This window comes from Somniosus microcephalus, chromosome 4 (assembly GCF_052327205.1).
Source record: "Somniosus microcephalus isolate GS21.2 chromosome 4, FLI_Smic_1.0, whole genome shotgun sequence".
In the NCBI taxonomy this organism is placed as follows: domain Eukaryota; kingdom Metazoa; phylum Chordata; class Chondrichthyes; order Squaliformes; family Somniosidae; genus Somniosus; species Somniosus microcephalus.
The window spans coordinates 123,001,140-123,026,697 of record NC_140990.1 but is presented as its reverse complement, the minus strand read 5'-3'; the positions used below and the strand labels follow the sequence as shown (position 1 = coordinate 123,026,697).

The following is a 25,558-nucleotide window of genomic DNA, read 5'->3' as shown; positions in this document are numbered from 1 at the left end:
ACCATTCTAGCTGTGAGGAAATCCTAATTTGATCAGCCTTCTCTTCACTTTTAACTGTAATGCCTCTGACAGGTGGCAATGTGTTTAACTTTCTCCTGATTATTTCAGAGCTGGTTTCTCTATGTAGAATGTGTCGTGGCCTTGATGATTTAAAAAGTTGTCTCACTCTCCTAAGCCACATCAGCCATTTGAACCCAAGTTTGAACCCATTTTGTTTGTTTAATTTTATTTAACCAATCCTCTTCTTGGACCTTGGATAGAGAACTGGTTGGCGGACAGAAAGCGAAGAGTTGGAATAAACGGGTCGTTTTCCAAGTGGCAGGCAGTGACTAGTGGGGTACCGCAAGGATCGGTCCTAGGACCCCAGCTGTTCACAATATATATTAATGATCCGGACGAGGGAATTGGATGTAATATCTCCAAATTTGCAGACGACACAAAGCTGGGTGGGAGGGTATGCTGTGAGGAGGATGTCGTGAAACTCCAGTACGATTTGGACAGGTTCGGTGATTGGGCAGAAACATGGCAAATGCACTATAATGTGGATAAATGTGAGGTTATCCACTTTGGTGGCAAAAACAGGAAGGCAGGTTATTATTTGAATGGCAATAGATTGGGAGAAGGGGAAGTGCAAAGAGACCTGGGTGTTCTTGTGCACCAGTCGCTGAAGGTAAGCATGCAGGTGCAGCAGGCAGTTAAGAAGGCAAATGGTATGTTGGCCTTCGTAGCAAGAGGGTTCAAGTACAAGAACAAGGATGTCTTGCTGCAGTTGTACAGGGCCTTGGTGAGACCGCACCTTGAGTATTGTGTGCAGTTTTGGTCGCCTTACCTGAGGAAGGACGTTCTTGCCATGGAAGCAGTGCAGTGAAGATTCACCAGGCTGATACCTGGGATGGCAGGAATGACGTATGAGGAGAGAGTGTGTTGATTGGGCTTATACTCACTGGAGTTTAGAAGATTGAGAGGGGATCTCATCGAAACCTATAAAATTCTGTCAGGCCTGGACAGACTAGATGCAGGAAGGATGTTTCTGATGGCCGGGGAGTCCAGAACCAGGGGTCATAGTCTAAGGATAAGGGGTAAGCCATTTAGGACTGAAATGAGGAGGAATTTCTTCACCCAGAGAGTGGTGAACCTGTGGAATTCTCTGCCACAGAGGGCGGTGGAGGCCAGTTCATTAAGTGTATTCAAGAAAGAGTTGGATATATTTCTTAAGGCTAAAGGGATCAAGGGATATGGGGAGAAGGCAGGGACAGGGCACTGAATTTGGATGATCAGCCATGATCTCATTGAATGGCGGAGCAGGCTCGAGGGGCCGAATGGCCTACTCCTGCTCCTATCTTCTATGTTTCTATTCTGCGAAATATGCCAGAGAGCGATTCAGTCTGTGAGATAAGGGATGTTAGTTCCCTTTAACACAACAGTCTCCCCCCAGAGACTCCTTTCTGAAGACAGAGTTTGGACAGAGCCACACAGACTGGACCTTTTCAAAAATAAAACTGGATTATCCCCTAAAATTTCAGCTCAATTTCCCTTCCCATGTGCTGGAACAGCAACTCTGATCAATTTAAAGCATCAATTTTAATTTCACAAACAAATTATGCCCAGACTTTGTGATTTTACAAAGAAGACAAAAGTAACAATTGTGTTTGGATCCGAGTCATTTATCCTCCCCTTCGAGCAATGTGTCTTGGAAAATAGGATTACACAGGATATACGGCACAGAAACACACCATTCGGCCCAACCAGTCCATGCCGGCGTTTATGCTCCACTCGAGCCTCCTCCCGTCTTTCCCCATCTAACTCTATCAGCATAACCCTCTATTCCCTTCTCCCTCATAGGCTTGTCTAGCCTCCCCTTAAATGTATCGATACTATTCGCTTCAACCACTCCCTGTGGTAGCGAGTTCCACATTCTCACCACTCTCTGGGTAAAGAAGTTTCTCCTGAATTCCCTATTTGATTTCTTGGTGACTATCTTATATCGATGGCCTCTAGTTATGCTCTTCCACACAAGTGGAAGCACTCTCTCTGTATCTACTCTATCAAAACCGTTCATCATTTTAAAGACCTCTATTAGGTCACCACTCAGCCTTCTTTTTCCAAGAGGAAAGAGACCCAGCCTGTCCATCCTTTCCTGACAGGTATACCCTCTCGTTTCTGGTATCATCCTTGTAAATCTTCTCTGCACCCTCTCCAGTGCCTCTATATCCTTTTTATAATATGGCGACCAGAATTGTACGCAGTGCTCCAAGTGTGGTCTAACCAAGGTTCGATACAAGTTTAGCATAACTTCACTACTTTTCCATTCTATAACAATTCAATTCTAAAACAATCGATCCCAATAATTGAACCCAATAGGTTAAAGTCTTAAGTCCAATTTTGTCAGCACGCTGCGACATTCGATGTCTGCAGATAACGGGAGATAAATTCTTAAAACTGCTGGATCTCTTGCTCTGCCATCAGCCTCTTATCAAACTGGAGCTGGCATTGCCTAATATGGTCGTCTCTGGCTACTGCACAGTCCAGAGACACAAGTCTGCATTTTCTTCAACACACATCAACAACGTTAGAAGCAGGTAAAAACACTGTGACCTTCCTGGGGCAGCACAAACCACTAGTCTCCAGACTTTCCTTATCCCAACATCATATTTCTGATCGAAACATTCTCTGATGAAAATATCCAAGGCCAGTTGGTTGCAAACACCAGCTGTTGCTCAGTGAAATCTCTCTCTCTCTCTCTAATGATACCAACCACATTTTCCCCGATATTGAATGAACTAAACATGAACACCTTTCAGAAGCTGAATTAACCCAGCTCCATATGCCAACACCCCTCATCTTCCATTCACTTCAATTGAAAGGAAACCGACCGATTGCACCAGTCAGGATTTGAAAGATATTTACAACAGATTCTGGATGTTCTTTGAGTTGGGATCTTTCTCTATTCTGCCCACTCGAGGAGTTAGATAACAGACTTTCTCCTGAGCCATGAGCAAATTTGGCTAGGGTAAATAAAATCAGAGAGTTAAATGCGTGGCTCAAAGACTGGTGTGGGAGAAATGGGTTTTGCTTCTTGGGACACTGGCACCAGTACCAGAGAGCTGTTCCGTTGGGACGCACTTCACTTGGCCAGTGCTGGGACTAGAATCCTGGCGAATCGAATAACTAGGGCTGTAGAGAGGGCTTTAAACTAATTAGTGGGGGGGAGGTTTCAAGAGAGCGAAAAATAAAAATGTCAGCGGAGAAGGCAATAGAGCAAAGTAGCAGTGGGGAAATTAAAAACCAGAGCGTGTCAGGAAGGGACAGAATATATAATGATAAAGGTAAAGTAGTAAAGGGGGTAAAAGCAGGAATAAATTGTCACAAAACATATTTAAAAGTTCTTTATCTGAATGCACGCAGCATTCGTAACAAAATAGACGAGTTGACGGTACAAATAACTACACATGGGTATGATCTGGTGGCCATTACAGAAACATGGCTGCAAGGTGACCATGACTGGGAACTAAACATCCAGGGGTATTTGACTATTAGGAAGGATAGACAGGAAGGAAAGGGTGGTGGGGTGGCTATGTTAATAAAGGATGGAATCACTGCAATAGTGAGAAATGATATTGGGTCAAAGGATCAGGATAGTGAAATGGTTTGGGTGGAGATAAGGAATAATAAGGGGAAAAAGTCACTAGTGGGCGTAGTCTATAGGCCTCCTAACAGTTGCAACTCTGTTGGTCGGAGTATAAATCAGGAAATAGTTGGGGCTTGTAATAAGGGAACAGCTATAATCATGGGAGATTTTAACTTTCATATTAACTGGACAAATCAAATTGGGCAGGGCAGCCTTGAGGAAGAGTTCATAGAGTGCATTAGGGACGGGTTCCTTGAGCAGTATGTTACTGAACCAACCAGGGGGCAGGCAATCTTTGATCTGGTCCTGTGTAATGAGACAGGATTAATAAAAAATGTCCTAGTAAAGGATCCCCTTGGTATGAGTGACCAGAACATGGTTGAATTCCAAATTCAGTTGGAGGGTGAGAGAGTTGGATCTCAAACCAGTGTACTAAGCTTAACTAAAGGAGACTATGAAGGTATGAGAGCAGAGTTGACTAAAGTGGACTGGGAAAATAGATTAAGGTGTAAGACGGTACAGGAGCAGTGGTGTACATTCAAGGAGATATTTCACAACTTTCAAGAAAAATATATTCCACTGAGGAAAAAGGGGCGTAAAAGAAAAGACAGCCATCCGTGGCTAAGTAAAGTAATAAAGGATAGTATCCGACTGAAAACAAGGGCATATAAAGTAGCCAAATCTAGTGGGAGGATAGAAGATTGGGAAGCATTTAAAAGCCAGCAAAGAATAACTAAAAGATTAATTAAGATAGAGAAGATAGATTATGAAAGTAAACCAGCAAAAAATATAAAAACAGATAGCAAGAGTTTCTACAGTTATATAAAAAGAAAAAGGGTGGCTAAAGTGAATGTTGGTCCCTTAGAGGACGAGACCGGGAAATTAGTAGTGGGGAACATGGAGATGGCAAATATGCAGAACAAATATTTTGTATCAGTCTTTACAGTAGAGGACACTAAAAATATCCCAACACTGGACAAACAGGGTGCTATAGGGGGGGGGAAGGAGCTAAACACGATTAAAATCACTAAGGAGATGGTACTCGGTAAGATAATGGGACTTAAGGTGGATAAATCCCCTGGACCTGATGGCTTACATCGTAGGGTCTTGTGAGAAGTAGCGGTAGGGATTGCGGATGCATTGGTGGTAATTTTCCAAAACTCCCTGGATTCAGGAAAGGTCCAAGCAGATTGGAAAACTGCTAATGTAACGCCCTTATTTAAAAAGGGAGGTAGGCAAAAGGCTGGAAACTATAGACCAGTTAGCCTAACATCTGTGGTTGGTAAAATGTTGGAGTCCATTATTAAGGAAGCAGTAACAGGACATTTGGATAAGCATAATTTAATCGGACAGAGTCAGCATGGTTTTATGAAGGGGAAGTCATGTTTGACAAATTTGCTCAAATTCTTTGAGGATGGAACAAACAGGGTGGATAAAGGGGAACCAGTGGATGTGGTGTATTTGAACTTCCAAAAGGCATTTGACAAGTTTCCACACAAAAGATTACTGATCAAGATAAGAAATCACGGGATTGGGGGTAATATACTGGCATGCGTGGAAGATTGGCTATTTAACAGAAAACAGAGAGTTGGGATAAATGGTTCATTCTCGGGTTGGCAATCAGTAACTAGTGGTGTTCCGCAGGGGTCAGTGCTGGGACCCCAACTCTTTACAATCTATATTAACGATTTGGAGGAGGGGACCAAGTGCAACGTATCCAAGTTTGCCGACAATACAAAGATGGGAGGGAAAGCAGTAAGTAGGACATAAAAAACCGGCAAAAGGACATAGACAGGCTAAGTGAGTGGGCAGAAATTTGGCAGATGGAATATAATGTTGGAAAGTGTGAGGTTATGCACTTTGGCAGAAAAAATCAAAGAGCAGGTTATTATCTAAATGGAAAGAAACTGCAAAGTGCTACCGTACAAAGGGATCTGGGGGTCCTGGTGCATGAAACACAGAAGGTTAGTACGCAGGTACAGCAGGTGATCAGGAAAGCCAATAGAATCTTGGCTTTTATTGCAAGGGGGATGGAGTATAAAAACAGGGAAGTCTTGCTTCAGTTATACAGGGTACTGGTGAGGCCACACCTGGAATACTGCGTACAGTTTTGGTTTCCATATTTAAGAAAAGATATACTTGCTCTCGAGGCAGCTCAGAGAAGGTTCACTCGGCTGATTCCGGAGATGAGGGGGTTAACTTATGAGGAAAGGTTGAGTAGGTTGGGCCTCTACTCATTGGAATTCAGAAGAATGAGAAGCAATCTTATCGAAACATATAAGATTGTGAGGGGGCTTGATTGGGTGGATGCGGGGAGGATGTTGCCACTGATAGGTGAGACTAGAACTAGGGGGCATAATCTTAGAATAAGGGGCTGCCCTTTCAAAACTGAGATGAGGAGAAACTTCTTCACTCAGAGGGTAGTAAATCTATGGAATTTGCTACCTCAGAGAGCTGTGGAAGCTGTGACATTAAATAAATTTAAAACGGAGATAGTTTCCTAGCTGATAAGGGAATTAAGGGTTATGGGGAGCGGGCAGGGAAGTGGACGTGAGTCTATGTTCGGATCAGCCATGATCCTATTGAATGGCGGAGCAAGCCCGAGGGGCTGTATGGCCTACTCCTGCTCCTACTTCTTATGTTCTTATGAATATAGAGCTGGGGTATTGGGCCATGATGTGTTCACTTGCTCATCTTGTTGACTCTAAACCTTTGCCAATTATTTGATGTGATCTGTTTACTTGTACGTATATTTTTTAATCCACTTGCTGAGTGGATTCAAATTTAAATTGAAAGCAGGTTTGCAGGCGTGATGCTCTATTCACACATCGAAGGTGAGAGAGATGCTGTGGGACACACGCTAAGTCCAGCAGCTGAAAGTGATTAACAGACTGGGTTTTGTGTTTAGTGATTCCGGGCTTGTTACCGAGACCTTCCCTGGATACCAAGGCTAGGAGAGGCACTCTGGAAGGTATGGGGAGCTGGGACTTGTCCATGAGAGTAACCGAAGGTATGAGAACTGAAATAATCTCAAGTTAGAAAGGAGAAAAGGCCCAAAAATGGAGCAGTCAGTAACAGGACATCAATTAGTCTTCTCTTATCTTGGAGACATCAATTAACACAGTGTGTTGATATTTGAAGTATGAAAATATTAAACTCCAGCCCAGTTATAGGGGTTATTAACATCAGCAGAAAATAACTCCAACTGTCACAATGAACATAATTAAGTCAGGATGTGATTAACAGTAGCATTAACAGCAGAATCCAACCACTGCGGTTACTTGTGAACTCGCTGGTGTTTCAGCAGGTCGGATGACTGAGTGAATCTCTTCCCACGCCCGGGGCAGGTGAACGCGCTCTCCCCAGTGTGAACTCGCTGGTGTCTCAGCAAGTGGGTTGACCGCATGAATCCTTTCCCACACACAGAGCAGCTGAACAGTCTCCCCAGTGTGAACTCGCTGGTGTCTCATCAGATCGGATGACTGAGGGAATCCCTTCCCACGCCCGGGGCAGGTGAACGCGCTCTCCCCAGTGTGAACTCGCTGGTGTCTCAGCAAGTGGGATGACCGCGTGAATCCTTTCCCACACACGGAGCAGGTGAATGGCCTCTACCCACTGTGAACTCGGTGTGCCAGCAGGATGGATGACCGAGTCAATCCCTTCCTACACACGGAGCAGCTAAACGGTCTCTCCCCAGTGTGAACTCGCTGGTGTATCAGCAGGTCGGATGGCCGAGTGAATCCCTTTCCACACTCCGAGCAGGTAAACTGTCTCGCCCCAGTGTGACTGCGACAATGAATTTCCAGCTCAGATGGGTAACTGAATCCCTTCCCACACACGGAGCAGGTGAACTGCCTCTCCCCGGTGTGAACTCGCTGGTGTTTCAGCTGGTTGGATGATTGAGTGAATCTCTTCCCACACTCAGAGCAGGTGAACGGCCTCTCCCCTTTGTGACTGCACCAATGAATTTCCAGCTGAGACAGGGAACTGAATTCCTTCCCACAATCCCCACATTTCCCCGGTTTCTCCATGGAGCGGGTATCCTTGTGTCTCTCCAGGTTGGACGATCAGTTGAAGCCTCGTCCACACACAGAACACGTGTACGGTTTCTCCCCGCTGTTAATGGTGCGATGTTTTTTCAGGCTGTGTAACTGGTTAAAGCTCTTTCCACAGGCAGTGCACGGGAACACACTCACTCGGGTGTGTCTCTCGGTGCTTTTCCAGTCACACTGCTGTCTGAAATCTTTTCCCACAGACAGAACAGACAAACATTTCTCCTTCTACATTCAAAGGCCAATAATATTCAGGTCCTGATAAAACGAGTGACTCCATCAGATCTTGATGTTTCGTTTGAGTTTCCCGTCTGCAAATCCTCCCCTTCTGATACCCTGTAAAAGGAGTTTACAAAACTCATCACTGTAAATACAGGACAGAAATTCAGAACAAACAATTTTAGTTTCCAAGAAACATTCTTTCCTCTCTTGTTTCTCCAAAGCTGTAAATTCCTGTCCCACACATTGTCCCTCCTCCCTGTGCTAAAATCCAAAAACATTGCACGTCTCAAGATAGTTTGCCCTCCTCTCCCTGTTTTCACCACCAACTCTGGCTGGGTTCAGTTCTACACTCACTGGTTCCCCTCCCTCTCCTCCCCTGAAGGTGCTGACTCTGGCTGGCTTCAGTTGTACACTCACTGGTTCTCCTCCCTCTCCTCCCCTGAAGGTGCTGGGTTCAGTTCTACACTCACTGGTACCCCTCCCTCTCCTCCCCTGAACGTGCTGACTCTGGCTGGCTTCAGTTGTACACTCACTGGTTCCCCTCCCCTGAAGGTGCTGACTCTGGATGGGTTCAGTTCTACACTCACTGGTTCCCCTCCCTCTCCTCCCCTGAAGGTGCTGACTCTGACTGGGTTCAGTTCACTTACTGGGACCGTGAAGCCCCGCCCACTATTGGGTCTTTTACAAAGCTGGCCGCGCATGCGCTCTGAACGTCGATTAAGTATTATTGTGATGCAGAAATCCACAGCTTTCCTTTACAAAGATGGCGCCCGTTACCTTGGGTCTGTTCCCGGGAGCTGCAAACGCGGAACCTGTAGGTTCTCATTCGGGGCTTGCGGCCTACACCAAGTGATTATGAAGCCCACCCGCGGAGTGCGTTACCTTCCTGCGCCCCTCTGATTCGTAATCGGCGCAAAATCGTTCCTCCGAATTTTCAGTGCTTGTCGCACTCGCCCGGCTCTGATCACAGTGGTGCTGCGCATGCTGCAAATAAAGGCGGGGACTGCGCATGCGCAGTAGTCTCGTCCAGTCTGAATAGTGGACATTCTCCCCCGCGGTGCATGCTGGGGAATATTCCCGCCATTGAACTCCCCAGTAAGTGAATGGAGAATGCGTTTCTGTGACACCCTATTGAGAGAAAATTCATCAATAATTCACACAGAAACCCAAGTGCACGGGCACTCTGCCATGGTTCAGTCCTGGATGTGATTAATAACAGATTCCAAACCCCTGCAGTCACATGTGAACTCACTGGAGTCTCAGCAGGTGGGGTAAATTTCTTCCCACACGCAGGATATTGAAACAGCCTCTCTGCTTTGAACTTGAAAAGCTTTTCTCACAGTCGGAGTATTTAAAGCAACTGTTCTCAATGTGGACACCCTGGAGTGTCAACAGGTAGGACAACGGAGTGAATCCCTTCCCACACATGAAGTATCTAAACTGTCTCTCCGGTGTGACTGTGCTGGTGTGTCAGTAAATGGGATGATCGATAGAATCACTTTCCAGATACAGAGCAGTGAATGGATTCTCCCCTTTACGAACATGTTAGTGCGGGAATAGATGAGATAAGTGAATGACTCTCTTTCCACACTCAGCTGGTGAACAGACTCTCCTCGGTCTGACTGTTTCGATGAGTTTCCAACTCAGACGGGCAACTGAATCTGTTCCCACATTCCCCACATTTACACTGTTAATCCAGGTGGGTGCACGAGTCTCACAGGATGGACGATTTGTTAAAAGTGGATCCAGGCACAGAACACTTGTCCTGTTTCTCCCCGCTGTGATTGGTGCTTTTTCCTTCTATATCCAAAGGCCGATAATATTCAGCTCCTGATGAATCAGATGAATCTGTCAGATCTTGACGTAATGTTTGGATTCAGTTTCCATCTGCAGATCCTCCGCTTCTAATAACCTCATATGGTGCTTACAACGGAATAGAACTTCAGAACAGACAAATCTAGTTTCTATACAACATCCTTTACCCTCCTGTCCCCCCTAAGCTGTAAATTCCCCATTCTACACACTCTCCCTTCATCCTTACTGTCTAAAAACAACATTCATTACATCATCTGGGATTTTGTGTCTCCCCTTCTCTCCAGAAGGAACTGAATCTGGCTGGGTGCAATTAGTTAACCTTTACATTTTGGTAGGAAGAACGAGTGCAGGCAATATAAAGTAAAGGGTACAATTCTAAAGGGGGTGCCTGAACAGGGAGACCAGTGCACAAATTGTTGAAGGTGGCAGGGTAGGTTGAGAAAGCGGTTAAAAAGCATACGGGATCTTGGACTTCATAAATAGAGGCATAGAGTACAAAAGCAAGGAAGTTATGATATAACTTTTTGAACACTGGTCCGACCTCTCTGGAGTTTAGAAGAATGAGAGGTGATCTCATTGAAACATACAAGATTCTGAGGGGGATTGACAGGGTAGATGCTGCGAGATAGTTTCCCCTGGCTGGAGTGTCTCGAACTAGGGGGCATAGTCTCAGGATAAGGGGTAGGCCATTTGAGACCGAGATGAGGAGGAATTTCTTCATAGAAACATAGAAGATAGGAGCAGGAGTAAGCCATTCGGCCCCTCGAGCCTGCTCCGCCATTCAATGCGATCATGGCTGATCATCCAAATTCAGTACCTGGTCCCTGCTTTCTCCCCATACCCCTTGATCCCTTTAGCCTTAAGAAATATATCCAACTCCTTCTTGAATATATTTAATGAACTGGCCTCCACTGCCTTCTGTGGTAGAGGATTCCACAGGTTCACCACTCTCTGGGTGAAGAAATTCCTCCTAATTTCTGTCCTAAATGGCCTACCCCTTATCCTTAGACTGTGACCCCTGGTTCTGGACTCCCCGACCATCGGGGACATCGTTCCTGCATCTAGTCTGTCCAGTCCTGTCAGAATTTTATATGTTTCAATGAGATCCCCTCTCATTCTTCTAAACTCCAGTGAGTACAAGCCCAATCGTCCCAATCTCTCCTCATACATCATTCCTGCCATCCCAGGTATCAGCCTGGTGAATCTTCACTGAACTCCTTCCATGGCAAGAACATCCTTCCTCAGACAAGGCGACCAAAACTGCACACAATACTCAAGATGTGGTCTCACCAAGGCCCTGTACAACTGCAGCAAGACATCCTTGTTCCTGTACTCAAACCCTCTCACTACGAAGGCCAACATACCATTTGCCTTCTTAACCGCCTGCTGCACCTGCATGCTTACCTTCAGCGACTGGTGCACAAGGACACCCAGGTCTCGTAGCACTTCCCCTTCTCCCAATCTATTGCCATTCAGATAATAATCTGCCTTTCTGTTTTTGCCACCAAATTGGATAACCTCGCATTTATCCACGTTATATTGCATCTGCCATGCTTTTGCCCAATCGCCCAACCTGTCCAAATCATCCTGGAGTTTCTCGGCATCCTCCTCAGAGCACACACGCCCACCCAGCTTTGTGTCGTCTGCAAATTTGGAGATATTACATCTAGTTCCCTTGTCTAGATCATTAATATATATTGTGAATAGCTGGGGTCCAAGGACTGATCCCTGCGGTACCCCACTAGTCACTGCCTGCCACTCGGAAAAAGACCCGTTTATTCCAACTCTTTGCTTTCTGTCTGCCAACCAGTTCTCTATCCAAGTCAATACCTTGCCCCCAATCCCAAATGCCTTAACTTTACTCGCTAATCTCTTATGCGGGACCTTATCAAAAGCTTTCTGAAAGTCCAAATACACCACATCCACTTGCTCTCCCTTATCTATTTTACCAGTTACATCCTCAAAAAATTCCAGTAGATTAGTCAAGCACGATTTACCTTTTGTAAATCCATGTTGACTTTGTCCGATCCTGTCACTTTTTTCCAAGTGCTCTGCTATTACATCTTTTATAATGGACTCTAGCATTTTCCCCACTACCGATGTCAGGCTTAGCGGCCTGTAGTTCCCCATTTTCTCTCTACCACCTTTTTTGAATAGTGGGGTAACATTAGTTACCCTCCAATCCATGGGTACTGTTCCAGATTCCATCGAATGTTGGAAGATGATCAGCAATGCATCTACTATTTCTAGGGCCACTTCCTTAAGTACCCTAGGATGTAGATTATCAGGCCCTGGGGATTTATCGGCCTTCAATCCCATCAATTTCCCTAACACCATTTCCCTACAAATACTGATTTCTTTCAGTTCCTCCCTTTCATCAGACCCTATATTCCCCAACATCTCTGGGAGGTTAATTGTGTCCTCCTTTGTGAAGACAGAACCAAAATATATATTTAATTGGTCTGCCATTTCTTTGTTTCCCATTATAAATTCCCCTGATTCTGACTGCAAGGGACCTACACTTGACTTCACCAATCTTTTTCTCTTCACATATCTATAAAAGCTTTTACAGTCAGTTTTTATGTTCCTGCAAGCTTACTCTCATATTCTATTTTCCCCTTCTTAATTAATCTCTTTGTCCTCCCTTGTTGAATCCTAAACTGCTCCCAATCATAGAAACATAGAAGATAGGAGCAGGAGTAGGCCATTCAGCCCCTCGAGCCTGCTCTGCCATTCAATGCGATCATGGCTGATCAACCAAATTCAGTACCTGGTCCCTGCTTTCTCCCCATACCCCTTGATCCCTTTAGCCTTAAGAAATATATCCAACTCCTTCTTGAATATATTTAATGTATTGGTCTCTACTGCCTTCTGTGGTAGAGAATTCCACAGGTTCACCACTCTCTGGGTGAAGAAATTCCTCCTCATTTCTATCCTAAATGGCCTACCCCTTATCCTTAGACTGTGACCCCTGGTTCTGGACTCCCAGGCCATCGGGAACATCCTTCCTGCATCTTGTCTGTCCAGTCCTGTCAGAATTTTATAAGTTTCAATGAGATCCCCTTTCATTCTTCTAAACTCCAGTGAGTACAAGCCCAATCGACCCAATCTCTCCTCATACATCATTCCTGCCATCCCAGCTATCAGTCTGGTGAATCTTCGCTGCACTCCTTCCATGGCAAGAACATCCTTCCTCAGATAAGGCGACCAAAACTGCACACAACACTCAAGGTGTGGTCTCACCAAGGCCCTGTACAAGTGCAGCAAGACATCCTTGTTCCTGTACTCAAACCCTCTCGCCACGAAGGCCAACATGCCATTTGCCTTCTTAACCATCTTAATGAAGAATTCGATCATATTATGATCACTCCGACCGTATAAAAAATATTCTGTTTTTCTATAGTTCCAACCAAAGTGAATAACCTCACATTTCTCCACATTATACTGCATCTGCCACCCTGTTGCCCACTCGCTTAACCGGTCTATATCCCTTTGCAGGCTCTTTGTGTTCTGCTCACAGCTTACTGTCCCACCTAGATTTGTATTGTCAACAAACTTGGATACATTGCACTCGGTCCCTTCATCAAAGTCATTGATATAGATTGTAAATAGCAGAGGTCCAAGCACTGATCCTTGCAGCACCCCACCAGTTACAGCCTGGCAAATGGAAAATGACCCATTTATCCCCACTCCCTGATTTCTGCCCGTTAACCAATCTCTATCCATGCTAATATATTACCCCCAACCCCACGAGCCCATATCTTGAGTAGCAACCTTTTATGTCGCACCTTATCGAATACCTTTTGGAAATCCAAATATACTACATCCACTGGTTCCCCTTTATCCTCAAAAAACTCTAATAAATTTGTTAAACACGATTTACCTTATAAAACCATGTTGACTCTGCCTAATCATGTTATTATTTTCTCAGTGTCCTGTTACCATTTCCTTAACAGTGGATTCCAGCATTTTCCCAACGACTGATGTCAGGCTAACTGGCCTGTAGTTCCCTGTTTTTTCTCTCCCTCCTTTCTTGAATAGCGGTGTTACATTTGCTACCTTCCAATCTGCTGGGGCTGTTCTAGAACCTGGGAAATTTTGGAAGATCACAACCAATGCATCCACTATCTCTGCAGCCACCTCTTTTAGAACCCTCAGATGTAGGCCGTCAGCTCATTGGGATTTGTCAGATTTTAGTCCCATTAGTTTCTCAAGTACTTTTTCTCTACTGATATTCATTACTTTAAGTTCCTCACTCTTATTAGCCCCTTGGTTCCCCACTATTTTGGGTCTGCTTTTTGTGTCTTCTACTATGAAGACAGATATACAATATTTGTTTAAAATCTCTGCCATTTCCTTGTTCCCCAATATAATTTCTCTTGTCTCAGCCCCTAAGGGACCAATGTTTTCTTTTGCTTCTCTCTTCCTTTTTACATACTTGTAGAAGCACTTACAACCTGTTTTCATATTTCTTGCTAGTTTACTCTCATTCTATTTTCACGTACTTGAAGAGGAGTAATTTGCAATGATATGGGAAAAAGCTGGAGTGTGGGACTACACAGGATAGGAGCAGGAGTAGGCCATACGGCCACTTGATCCTGCTCCACCATTCAATAAGATCATGGCTGACCTTTGAACTCGACTCCACTTTCCCACCCACTCCGTATATCCCTTAATTCCCTTAATATCCAAAAATCTACTGATCTCAGCCATGAATATACTCAACAACTGAGCATCCACGGCCTTCTGGGGCAGAGAATTCCAAAGATTCACAACCCTCTCATCTCAGTCCTAAATGACCTCCCCTTATACTGAGACTATGCTCCCTAGTTCTAGACTCTCCAGCCAGGGGAAGCAGCCTCTCAGCATCTACCCTGTCAAGCCCTCTCAGAATCTTACATGTTTCAATGAGATCACCTCTCATTCTTCTAAACTCCAGAGAGTATAGGCCCAATCTACTCAATCTCTCATCATAGGACAGCCCTCTCATCCCAGGAATCAATCTCGTCAACCTTCGTTGCACCCTCTCTAAGGCCTGTATATCCTTCCTTAGGTACAGAGACCAAAACTGTCCACAGAACTCCAGGTGTGGTCTCACCAAAGCCCCGTACAATTGTAGTAAGACTTCCTTACTCTTCTATTCCAACCCCCTTGCAATAAAGGCCAACATGCCATTTGCCTTCCTAATTACTTGCTGTACCTGCAGGCTAACTCTCTGTGATTTGTGTACAAGGAAACCCAAATCCCTCTGAACAACAACATTTGATAATTTCTCACCATTTAAAAAATATTGTTTTTCTATTCTTCCTACCAAAGTGAATAACCTCACATTTCTCCACATTATACTCCATCTGCCACCTTCTTGCCCACTCACTTAACCTGTCAATATCCCTTTGCAGCCTCTTTGTGTCCTGCTGGTGGGTGGCTGCTCATTATCCTCGGTGTGATTTAATCCCCTTTCCACTGAATACTGCGGACAGACAGGCTCACCTTGGGAACGGAATGGTCATTGTGACATCACTTTCTAAACAAGAGCCCACAAGACAATGGGTTATCAATAAATGTTAAAGGGATTCAGCACTCTGAAGTTACACTGTGAATACAGGAAATAAAATGCTGATCAATAATGTCTGAAGATAATGATTTCTCTGTGTGGAATGTGCTTGCACACATTCAGAATGACGAGCTTTGTACACACACAGCAAACACTGTGAGGCTCTTTTCAGTTGTTGCTCTGAACCCGCTGAGAGCTGGTGCACCCGGTGGGTATTAGGACCCTGCGGCCGCCCATCCGGCGGTGCTGTGAGGTCACGGTTCCAGGCTCTGTCTCACCCAATCAGTGGGTCCCGCCAAAGCTCAATAGAAAATACTGCAGCAAAACAATCCTGACCATTCACAAACTGGGAGCAATCGGCACAGCACAACACAAGTGTGAATTAGTAAACTTTAACACACAGAGTGTGTCACTAATTAGTGCAAAGTGCAGAGCACTATTGCTCACCTTCAGTCCTGCCCCTCAATCCCAGCTCATCTTTGGGGGATTGTTACAAGGTTCACCCCGTCCTTTCAACACAGATATTACCCACATAATCCCTCATCAATTAGACATTGCATACAGCTTCTGACAGTTATTAACAAGACTAGACCGATGCTTCAAACCATTAAATAAATAAATCAATCAATCATCCCATCCAATCCCAACTCATCCCTGTGGATAAAACCTCAGCCAGTTCCTTAGTAAGGATTCCTCTGGTTCCTCACCATATATGTGTCAGGATACTGAAACCCAGCTTTCTCACAGTCCACTCCTGGAGGCCCCACTCCCTGAGCCTACAACCTTCAGCAGGGTCAGTGGTGGAGTTCCACAGCGGGAGTGATCCCAGAGTAACTGTCGGGATCGCACCCCATGGATGTTCCAGATCGTGCATTTTGAGTTATCCTGGTGTCTAACATGCACACATCAATAAAACAGGGAATTCCTGGAAACACGCTGCAGGTCCTTCTTTATCTGGAGATCAAATGTCCGTTGTGTAATTGTACCAGGAGTTAACAGGCTCCTGTGAACTCCTCCCTCTGCTATTTTAATGCAAACTTTATTTTAAACGGGTTTATTTTAAATGAGCTAACACCTGCCTTAAAATGGTAGACTCAGGACTGTCACACACATATTAAATCTTCGTGGAATAATTACCAGTCATTTTTAGACTGGAAACTTAACCCTGCCGTTTCACTTTCAGTGAGGTACAGATCGCAGTTTGACATCAATCTCTGATTTGACAGCACGTTTCCAGCATTCACCGTTGTTCTTCCTGACTCTAAACACAGTTGTAAAGGAGCCTTCTGTTCCGTGCCTAGGAGCTCTGACCCATGGAGAGAGCGGCTGGGACACATTCCTTAGTGGCCTCAAGATTAAAGGGATATAGGTCTGCAAAGAGATATAGCTAGACTAAGTGAGTGGGCAGTAAGGTGGCAGATGGAGTATAATGTCGAGAAATGTGAGGTTATTCACTTTGGTAGGAAGAATAGAAAAACAGAATATATTTTAAATGGTGAGAAACTTTCAAATGTTGGTGTTCAGAGAGATTTGGGTGTCCTCGTGCAAGAAACACAGAAATCTAGCATTCAGGTACAGCAAGCAAAAAGGAAGGCAAATGGTATGTTGGCCTTTATTGCAAGGGGGTTGGAGTATAGGAGTAAGGAAGTCTTGCTACAATTGTACAGGGCCTTGGTGATACCACACACCTGGAGTACTGTGCACAGTTTTAGTCTCCTTATCTAAGGAAGGATATACTTTCCTTGGAGGCGGTGCGAGGAAGGTTGACTAGATTTATTCCTGGGATGAGAGGGCTGTCCTATGATGAGAGATTGAGTAGAATGGGCCTATACTCTCTGGAGTTTAGAAGAATGAGAGGTGATCTCATTGAAACATATACGATTCTGAAGGGGATTGACAGGGTAGATGCTGAGAGGTTGTTCCCCTGGCTGGAGTGTCTAGAACTAGGGGGCATAGTCTCAGGATAAGGGGTCGGCCATTTAAGACTGAGATGAGGAGGAATTTCTTCATTCAGAAGGTTGTGAATCTTTGGAATTCTCTGCCCCAGAGGGCCGTGAATGCTGAGTCTTTGAGTATATTCAAGGCTGAGATCGATACATTTTTGGACTCTAGGGGAATCAAGGGAAATGGAGACTGGGCGGGAAAGTGGAGTTGAGGAGGATGATCAGCCATGATCTTATTGAATGGCGGAGCAGGCTCGAGGGGCCATGTGACCCACTCCTGCTCCTAATTCTTATGATCTTTTCTTAGTTCTTAATCTGCCCGGCAACTTTCCTTTCAGTGAAGAGAGACGAGAAAGACCAAAGTGCCGTTTGCCCCTCTCAGTGTGGCCCTGACGGACTGTGTCCAGGCTGTAGTTCTGTTCCCGCCGTACGATCCTCCCCCCAGATTGTCCTTTCGGAGCTCCAGCCAGGTGATGCTAAACACTCAGGTGGGAATGACAAGAATCAACAACAATGTGTTTAAAGCAAAACTGATTTATTTGACACATATCCAGAAATTTAAACTCCAGCCCAGTTACAGGGGCTATTAACATCAGCAGAAACAAACCCCAACTGTCAGTGTGAACACGATTCAGTCCGGGATGTGATTAACAGCAGAAATAACAGCAGAATCCAACCCCTGCAGTCACTTGTGAACTCGGTGGTGTGTCAGAAGGTGGGATCACCGACTGAATCCCTTCCCATGCTCAGAGCAGGTGAACGGCCTCTCCCCGGTGTGAACTCGCTGGTGTCTCAGCAGGTTGGATGACCAAATGAATCCCTTCCCACACTCAGAGCAGGTGAACGGTCTCTCCCCGGTGTGAATTCGCTGGTGTGTCAGCAGGTGGGATGATAGAGTGAATCCCATCCCACACTCGGAACAGGTGAACGGTCTCTCCCCGGTGTGAACTCGCTGGTGTTTCAGCAGGCTGGATGACCGAGTGAATCCCTTTCCACACTCAGAGCAAGTGAACGGCATCTCCCTGGTGTGAGTGCGCTGGTGTATAGTGAGGTGAGATGATTGCCTGAACCCACTCCCGCAGTGAGAGCGCCTGAACGGTCTCTCGTCAGTGTGAACACGTTGATGGCGTGTCAGTTCCCCGGAACTTTTATAGCACTTTCCACAGACCGGGATTTAAAACGTCTCTCGTCAGTGTGAACTCGCTGGTGTGTCAACAGGTGGGATGAATTAGTGAATCCCTTCCCACATTCGAAGCAGGTGAACGGTCTCTCCCCGGTGTGAACTCGCTGGTGTATCAGCAGGTTGGATGACCGAGTGAATCCCTTTCCACACTCAGAGCAGGTGAATGGCCTCTCCCCGGTGTGAATTCGCTGGTGTGTCAGCAGGTCGGATGACAGAGTGAATCCCTTCCCACATTCAGAACAGGTGAATGGCCTCTCCCCAGTGTGAACTCGCTGGTGTGTCAGCAGGTGGGATGACTGAGTGAAACCCTTCCCACACTCGAAGCAGGTGAACGGCCTCCCCTCGGTGTGACTGCGCTTGTGACTCGACAGGTCAGAGGATCGACTGAAGCCTCGTCCACACACAGAACACGTGTATGGTTTCTCCCCACTCTGAATGGTGCTTTCTGCTTCCATGCTCAAAGGTCCTGATGAATTGAGCGACTCAGTCAGATATTGAAGTGATGTTCGGTTTGAGTTTCCCGTCTGCAAATCCTCCCCTTCGAACACCCTGTAAAATGAATTTCAAACAGGAAAAAGGGAGGGTGAGAGAGAACCCACAAAAATACAAAGGCTGGTTGTGAAATTGAGCTGAATAAATCTGGGAAGTTGTGGGGCCGGCACTAGAAAAAAGTGACCATGAAAGCTGCCGGATTGTCATGAAAACCCAACTGGTTCACTCATGTCCTTCAGAGAAGGGAACCCACCACCCGGTCTGGGCCTACACAAGACTCTGGCCCCTATGGGAGGAGGGAGAGTGAGGTGGGAGGGGGAGGTGTGAAGGAGAGCAACTTTATACATCTGTAACTCAACTAGAACTTTGACAGCACCTCCCAAACACACGACCTCCACCACCTAGAAGGACAAGGGCAGCAGGTGCATGGGAACACCATCACCTCTCAGTTTCCCTCCAAGTCACGCACTGTCCTGACTTGGGCATATATCGCCGTTTCTACATCGTCGCTGGGGGAAAATCCTGGAACTCCTCACCTAACAGCATTCTGAGAGTACCTTCACCACACGGACTACAGAGGTTCAAGAAGAAGGCCCAGCATCACCGTCTCAACGGGCAACTGGGGACTGGCAATATCTGCTGGCCTTGCTAGTGACACCCACATCAAATGAATTACAAAATATATATATATAAAATGGATTGAAAGCCTTGACAGAAACACTTGCTTCTAAAACGATAATCTTTTCCACTGTACGTAAAGTGTCTGTTCAGTAACTTATTCTCCCCTAGAATCCACCTCCCTTCACAGTCCTACATTGGAAACTGTTGGGTCCCACCGGGCTCAGAGGTACTGGGGGTTAAACCCAGCAGCTTCTCCCCCCTCTCCACTCCAGCTCAAACTGATGCAACAAGAAAGCCCGACACAGGAGGCCAGGGATCGAGTTCCACATTCACCGCCCACCCTGATGCTAACCGGCTCTGAATTGCTCCCTCTGCTGTATAAATGCAAGTTGTCGTCTTTCTTGTCTGGGGGAGGTGCTGCACCCTGGGGTTAATGGTGCCGGGGTCCTGGCCGCACGTCCACCGGCTCTGACTCAGGGCCTGAGACCCGCACTCGGTGTTGCTGAGGGATTCCAACCCTGGGACTGTACATGGGGATTCCAACCCTGGAAATGTACATGGGGATTCCAACCCTGGGACTGTATATGGAGATTCAAAATCTGCAACTGTACATGGGGTTTCCAACCCTGCGACTGTACATGGGGATTCCAACCCTGGGACTGTACATGGGGATTCCAAATCTGGGACTGTACATGGGGCTTCCAACCCTGGGATTGTACATGGGGATTCCAACCCTGGGATTGTACATAGGGATTCCAAATCAGGGACTGTACATGGGGATTCTAACCCTGGGACTGTACATGGGGATTCCAAATCTGGGACTGTACATGGGGATTCCAACCCTGGGATTGTACATGGGGATTCCAACCCTGGGATTGTACATAGGGATTCCAAATCAGGGACTGTACATGGGGGTTCTAACCCTGGGACTGTACATGGGGATTCTAACCCTGGGACTGTACATGGGGATTCCAAACCTGGGACTGTACATGGGGATTCCAACCCTGGGATTGTACATGGGGATTCCAAATCAGGGACTGTACATGGGGATTCCAAATCAGGGACTGTACATGGGGATTCTAACCCTGGGACTGTACATGGGGATTCCAACCCTGGGACTGTACATGGGGTTTCCAAATCTGGGACTGTACATGGGGATTCCAACCCTGGGACTGTACATGGGGATTCCAACCCTGGGACTGTACACGGGGATTCCAACCCTGGGACTGTACATGGGGATTCCAACCCTGGGACTGTACATGGGGATTCCAACCCTGGGACTGTACGTGGGGATTCTAACTCTGGGACTGTACATGGGGATTCCATCCCTGGGACTGCACATGGGGATTCTAACCCTGGGACTGTACATGGGGATTCCAACCCTGGGACTGGACATGGGGATTCTAACCCTGGGACTGTACATGGGGATTCCAACCCTGGGACTGTACATGGGGATTCTAACCCTGGGACTGTACATGGGGATTCTAATCCTGGGACTGTACATGGGGATTCTAACCCTTGCACTGTACATGGGGATTCTAACCCTGGGACTGTACATGGGGATTCGAACCCTGGGACTGTACATGGGGATTCCAACCCTGGGACTGTACATGGGGATTCTAACCCTGGGAATGTGTATGGGGTTTGAACCCTGGGACTGTACATGGGGTCTCCAACCCTGGGACTGTACATGGGGATTCCAACCCTGGGACTGTACATGGGGATTCTAACTCTGGGACTGTACATGGGGATTCCAACCCTGGGACTGTACATGGGGATTCCAAATCTGGGACTGTACATGAGGATTCAAACCCTGGGACTGTGCATGGGGATTCCAAATCTGGGACTGTACATGGGGATTCTAACCCTGGGACTGTACATGGGGATTCCAAATCTGGGACAGTATATGGGGATTCTAACCCTGGGACTGTACATGGGGATTCCAACCCTGGGACGTACATGGGGTTTCCAAATCTGGGACTGTACATGGGGATTCTAACTCTGGGACTGTACATGGGGATTCCAACCCTGGGACTGTACATGTGGATTCCAAATCTGGGACTGTACATGAGGATTCTAACCCTGGGACTGTACATGGGGATTCCAAATCTGGGACTGTACATGGGGATTCTAACCCTGGGACTGTACATGGGGATTCCAACCCTGGGACTGTACATGGGGTTTCCAAATCTGGGACTGTACATGGGGATTCCAACCCTGGGACTGTACATGGGGATTCCAACCCTGGGACTGTACATGGGGATTCTAACTCTGGGACTGTACATGGGGATTCTAACCCTGGGACTGTACATGCGGATTCCAACCCTGGGACTGTACATGGGGATTCTAACCCTGGGACTGTACATGGGGATTCCAACCCTGGGAGAGTACATGGGGATTCCAACCCTGGGATTGTACATGGGGATTCTAACCCTGGGACTGTACATGCGGATTCTAACCCTGGGATTGTATTGGGGATTCCAACCCTGGGAGAGTACATGGGGATTCCAACCCTTGGGACTCTACATGGGGATTCTAACCCTGGGACTGTACATGGGGATTCTAACCCTGGGACTGTACTTGGGGATTCTAACCCTGGGACTATACATGGGGATTCTAAACCTGGGAGAGTACATGGGGATTCCAACCCTTGGACAGTACATTGGGATTCTAACCCTGGGACTGTACATGGGGATTCCAACCCTGGGATTGTACATGGGGATTCTAACCCTGGGACTGTACATGGGGATTCCAACCCTGGGACTGCACATGGGGATTCCAACCCTGGGACTGTACAAGGGGATTCCAACCCTCGGACTGTACCTGGGGATTCCAACCCTGGGACTGTACATGGGGATTCTAACCCTGGGACTGGACATGGGGATTCCAATCCTGGGACTGTACGTGGGGATTCTAACCCTGGGACTGTACATGGGGATTCCAGCCCTGGGACTGTACATGGAGATTCTAACCCTGGGACTGTACATGGGGATTCTAACCCAGGGACTGTACATGGGGATTCTAACCCTGGGACTGTACATGGGGATTCTAACCCTGGGACTGTACAAGGTGGCCCAGCTCTGGGCCTTTTCTGTTACAATTGTGCGGGATGTTAACCATATGCTTTACTTTTACCAGCGCCTTCAGGAGAGATGGTGAGAAATTCAAAGTGTGGAGAGTTTAAATCAAATACCAGATGGCTTGCATCCCTGGTTGCTAAGGGAATTGGGGAAGGAGATAGCAGAAGGGCTTGCCATAATTTTCCAACCTTCCCTAGATGTGGGGGAGGGGCCTGAGGATTGGAAAGTGGCAAATGTGACCCCATTGTTCAAGAAAGTGTGTAAGGACAATCCTAGTAACTACAGGCCGGTCAGTTTAACATCAGTGGTGGGTAAAGTTTTAGAAACAATAATCGAGGAAAAAAATTAACAGGCATTTGGAGACATTTAAACTAATTAAGGAGAGCCAACACAGGTTTGGAAAAGGCAGATCGTGTTTGACTAATCTAATTGAATTTTTTGATGAAGTAACAGAGAGGATTGATGAAGGGAATGCAGTGGATGTTGTTTACACGGATTTTCGGAAGGCGTTTGTCAAAGTACCACATAGAAGAATTGTTAACAAAATTGAGGCTCATGGAATAGGTGGATCAGTGGCAGCTTGGATAAGGAATTGGCTTAAGGACAGAAAACAGCGAGTTGTGGTAAATGGCTGTTTTTCAGACTAGAGGATGGTAGACAGTGGTGTTCCCCAAGGGCCAGTGCTGGGGCCACTGCTTTTTTTGATATATATAAATGACCTGGATATTGGAATACAGAGTAGAATTTCTAAATTTGCCGATGGCACCAAACTTGGGGGTGTGGCAAACAGTGATGATATCAATCGACTGCAACAGGACATAGAAAGGCTAGCAGAATGGGCAGACAAGTGGCAGATGGAATGTAATACAGAGAAGTGTGAGGTGATGTATTTTGGCAGAAGGAACAGGGAGAGGCAATATACACTTAATGGCACAGTTTTAAAGAGTGTGCAGGGACAGAGGGACCTGGGAGTTATTGTGCATAGGTCCCTGAAGGTGGCAGGACATATTGAGAGAATGGTTAACAAAGCATATGGGATCTTGGGCTTAATAAATAGAGCTATTCAGTACAAAAGTAGAGAAGTTATGCTGAACCTTTATAAAGCGCTGGTTAGGCCACAACTGGAGTATTGCATCCAGTTCTGGTCACCACTCTTTAGGAAGGATGTGAAGGCCCTTGAGAGGGTGCAGACGAGATTTAACAGAATGGTTCTGGGGATGGAGGATCTTAGCTACAAGGACAGGTTGGAGAAGCTGGATTTGTTTTCATTAGAGCAAAGGAGGTTGAGGGGTGATTTGATAGAGGTGTACGAGATTATGACGTGTTTGGATAGGCTAGACGGGGAAAGGCTGTTCCCACTAGTTGATGGTACAAGGACGAGGGGACGCAGATATAGGTTTTGGGCAAGAGATACAGGGGGATGTGAGGAAAAAATTTTTTACACAGTGAGTGGTGAGGACCTGGAACTTGCTGCCAACGGAAGTGGTGGAAGCAGAGACACTTAATGTTTTCAAGGGGAGACTGGATAGGCATTTGAGGGAAATAAATTTGCAGGGCTATGGGGATAGAGCAGGAGAATGGGATTGAATGGATTGCTGTACAGAGAGCCGGCACGGACTTGATGGGACAAATGGCCTCCTCTGTGCCGTCATGACTGTATAAAAGTGCTGACTCTGGCTGGGTTCAGTTCTACACTCACTGGTTCCCCTCCCTCTCCTCCGCTGAAGGTGCTGACTCTGCCTGGGCTCAGTTCTACACTCACTGGTTCCCCTCCCTCTCCTCCCTTGAAGGTGCTGACTCTGGCTGGGTTCAGTTCTGCACTCACTGGTTCTCCTCCCTCTCCTCCACTGAAGGTGCTGACTCTGGCTGGGTTCAGTTCCACACTCACTGGTTCCCCTCCCTCTTCCCCCTGAAGGTGCTAACTCTGGCTGGGTTCAGTTCCACACTCACTGGTTCCCCTCCCTCTCCTCCCCTGAAGGTGCTGACTTTGGCTGGGCTCAGTTCTACACACACTGGTTCCCCTCCCTCTCCTCCCCTAAAGGTGCTGACTCTGGCTGTGTTCAGTTCACTAACTGGTTGCCCTCCCTCTTCTCCCCTGAACGTGCTGGCTCTGGCTGGGTTCAGTTCTATACTCACTGGTTTCCATCCCTCTCCTCCCCTGAAGGTGCTGACTCTGGCTGGATTCAGTTCCACACTCACTGGTTCCCCTCCCCTGAAGGTGCTGACTCTGGCTACGTTCAGTTCAACACTCACTGGTTGCCCTCCCTCGCCTCCCTGAAGGTGCTGACTGTCTGGGTTCAGTTCTACACTCACTGGTTCCCCTCCCTCTCCTCCCCTGAAGGTGCTGACTGTCTGGGTTCAGTTCTACACTCACTGGTTCCCCTCCCTCTCCTCCCCTGAAGATGCTGACTCTGGCTGGGCTCAGGTCAACACTCACTGGTTCCCCTCCCTCGCCTCCCCTGAAGGTGCTGACTCTTGCTGGGTTCAGTTCTACACTCGCTGGTTCCTCTCCCTCTCCTCCCCTGAAGGTGCTGACTCTGGCTGGGTTCAGATCATTTACTGGGACCGTGATGCTCCGCCCACGACGGGTTCCTTTACAAAGATGGCCGCACATGCGCTGTACACAATGATGGAGTATCGCTGTGACGCAACTTTCAGCTTTCCTTTACAAACATGGCCACCGTTAACCTGGGCCTTTTACCGGGAACAAGCTTCCGAGCTGCACACGCGGAACCAGTAGGTTCTCATTCGGGGCTTGCGGCCTGCACGAGGTGTTTATTAAGCCCACCCGCCGACTGCGTTACCTCCCTGCGCCCCGCTGATTCGTAATCGGGACAAAATCGTTTCACCCGCCTTTGTCCGCTTGTCGCACTCGCCAGGCTCTGATCAGTGACACTGCGCATGCTCCAAAAAAACGGGCGAGCGCTGCGCCTGCGCACTGGGCTTCTCCAGTGTGACTGAGGCACAT

At 46.9% G+C, this 25,558-nt stretch overlaps 1 pseudogene; it reads right to left on the bottom strand.

Annotated features, from left to right (window-relative positions):
• LOC147119731 (uncharacterized) overlaps positions 1 to 25,558 on the bottom strand; it is a 178,073-nt pseudogene that overhangs the window by 42,649 nt on the left and 109,866 nt on the right.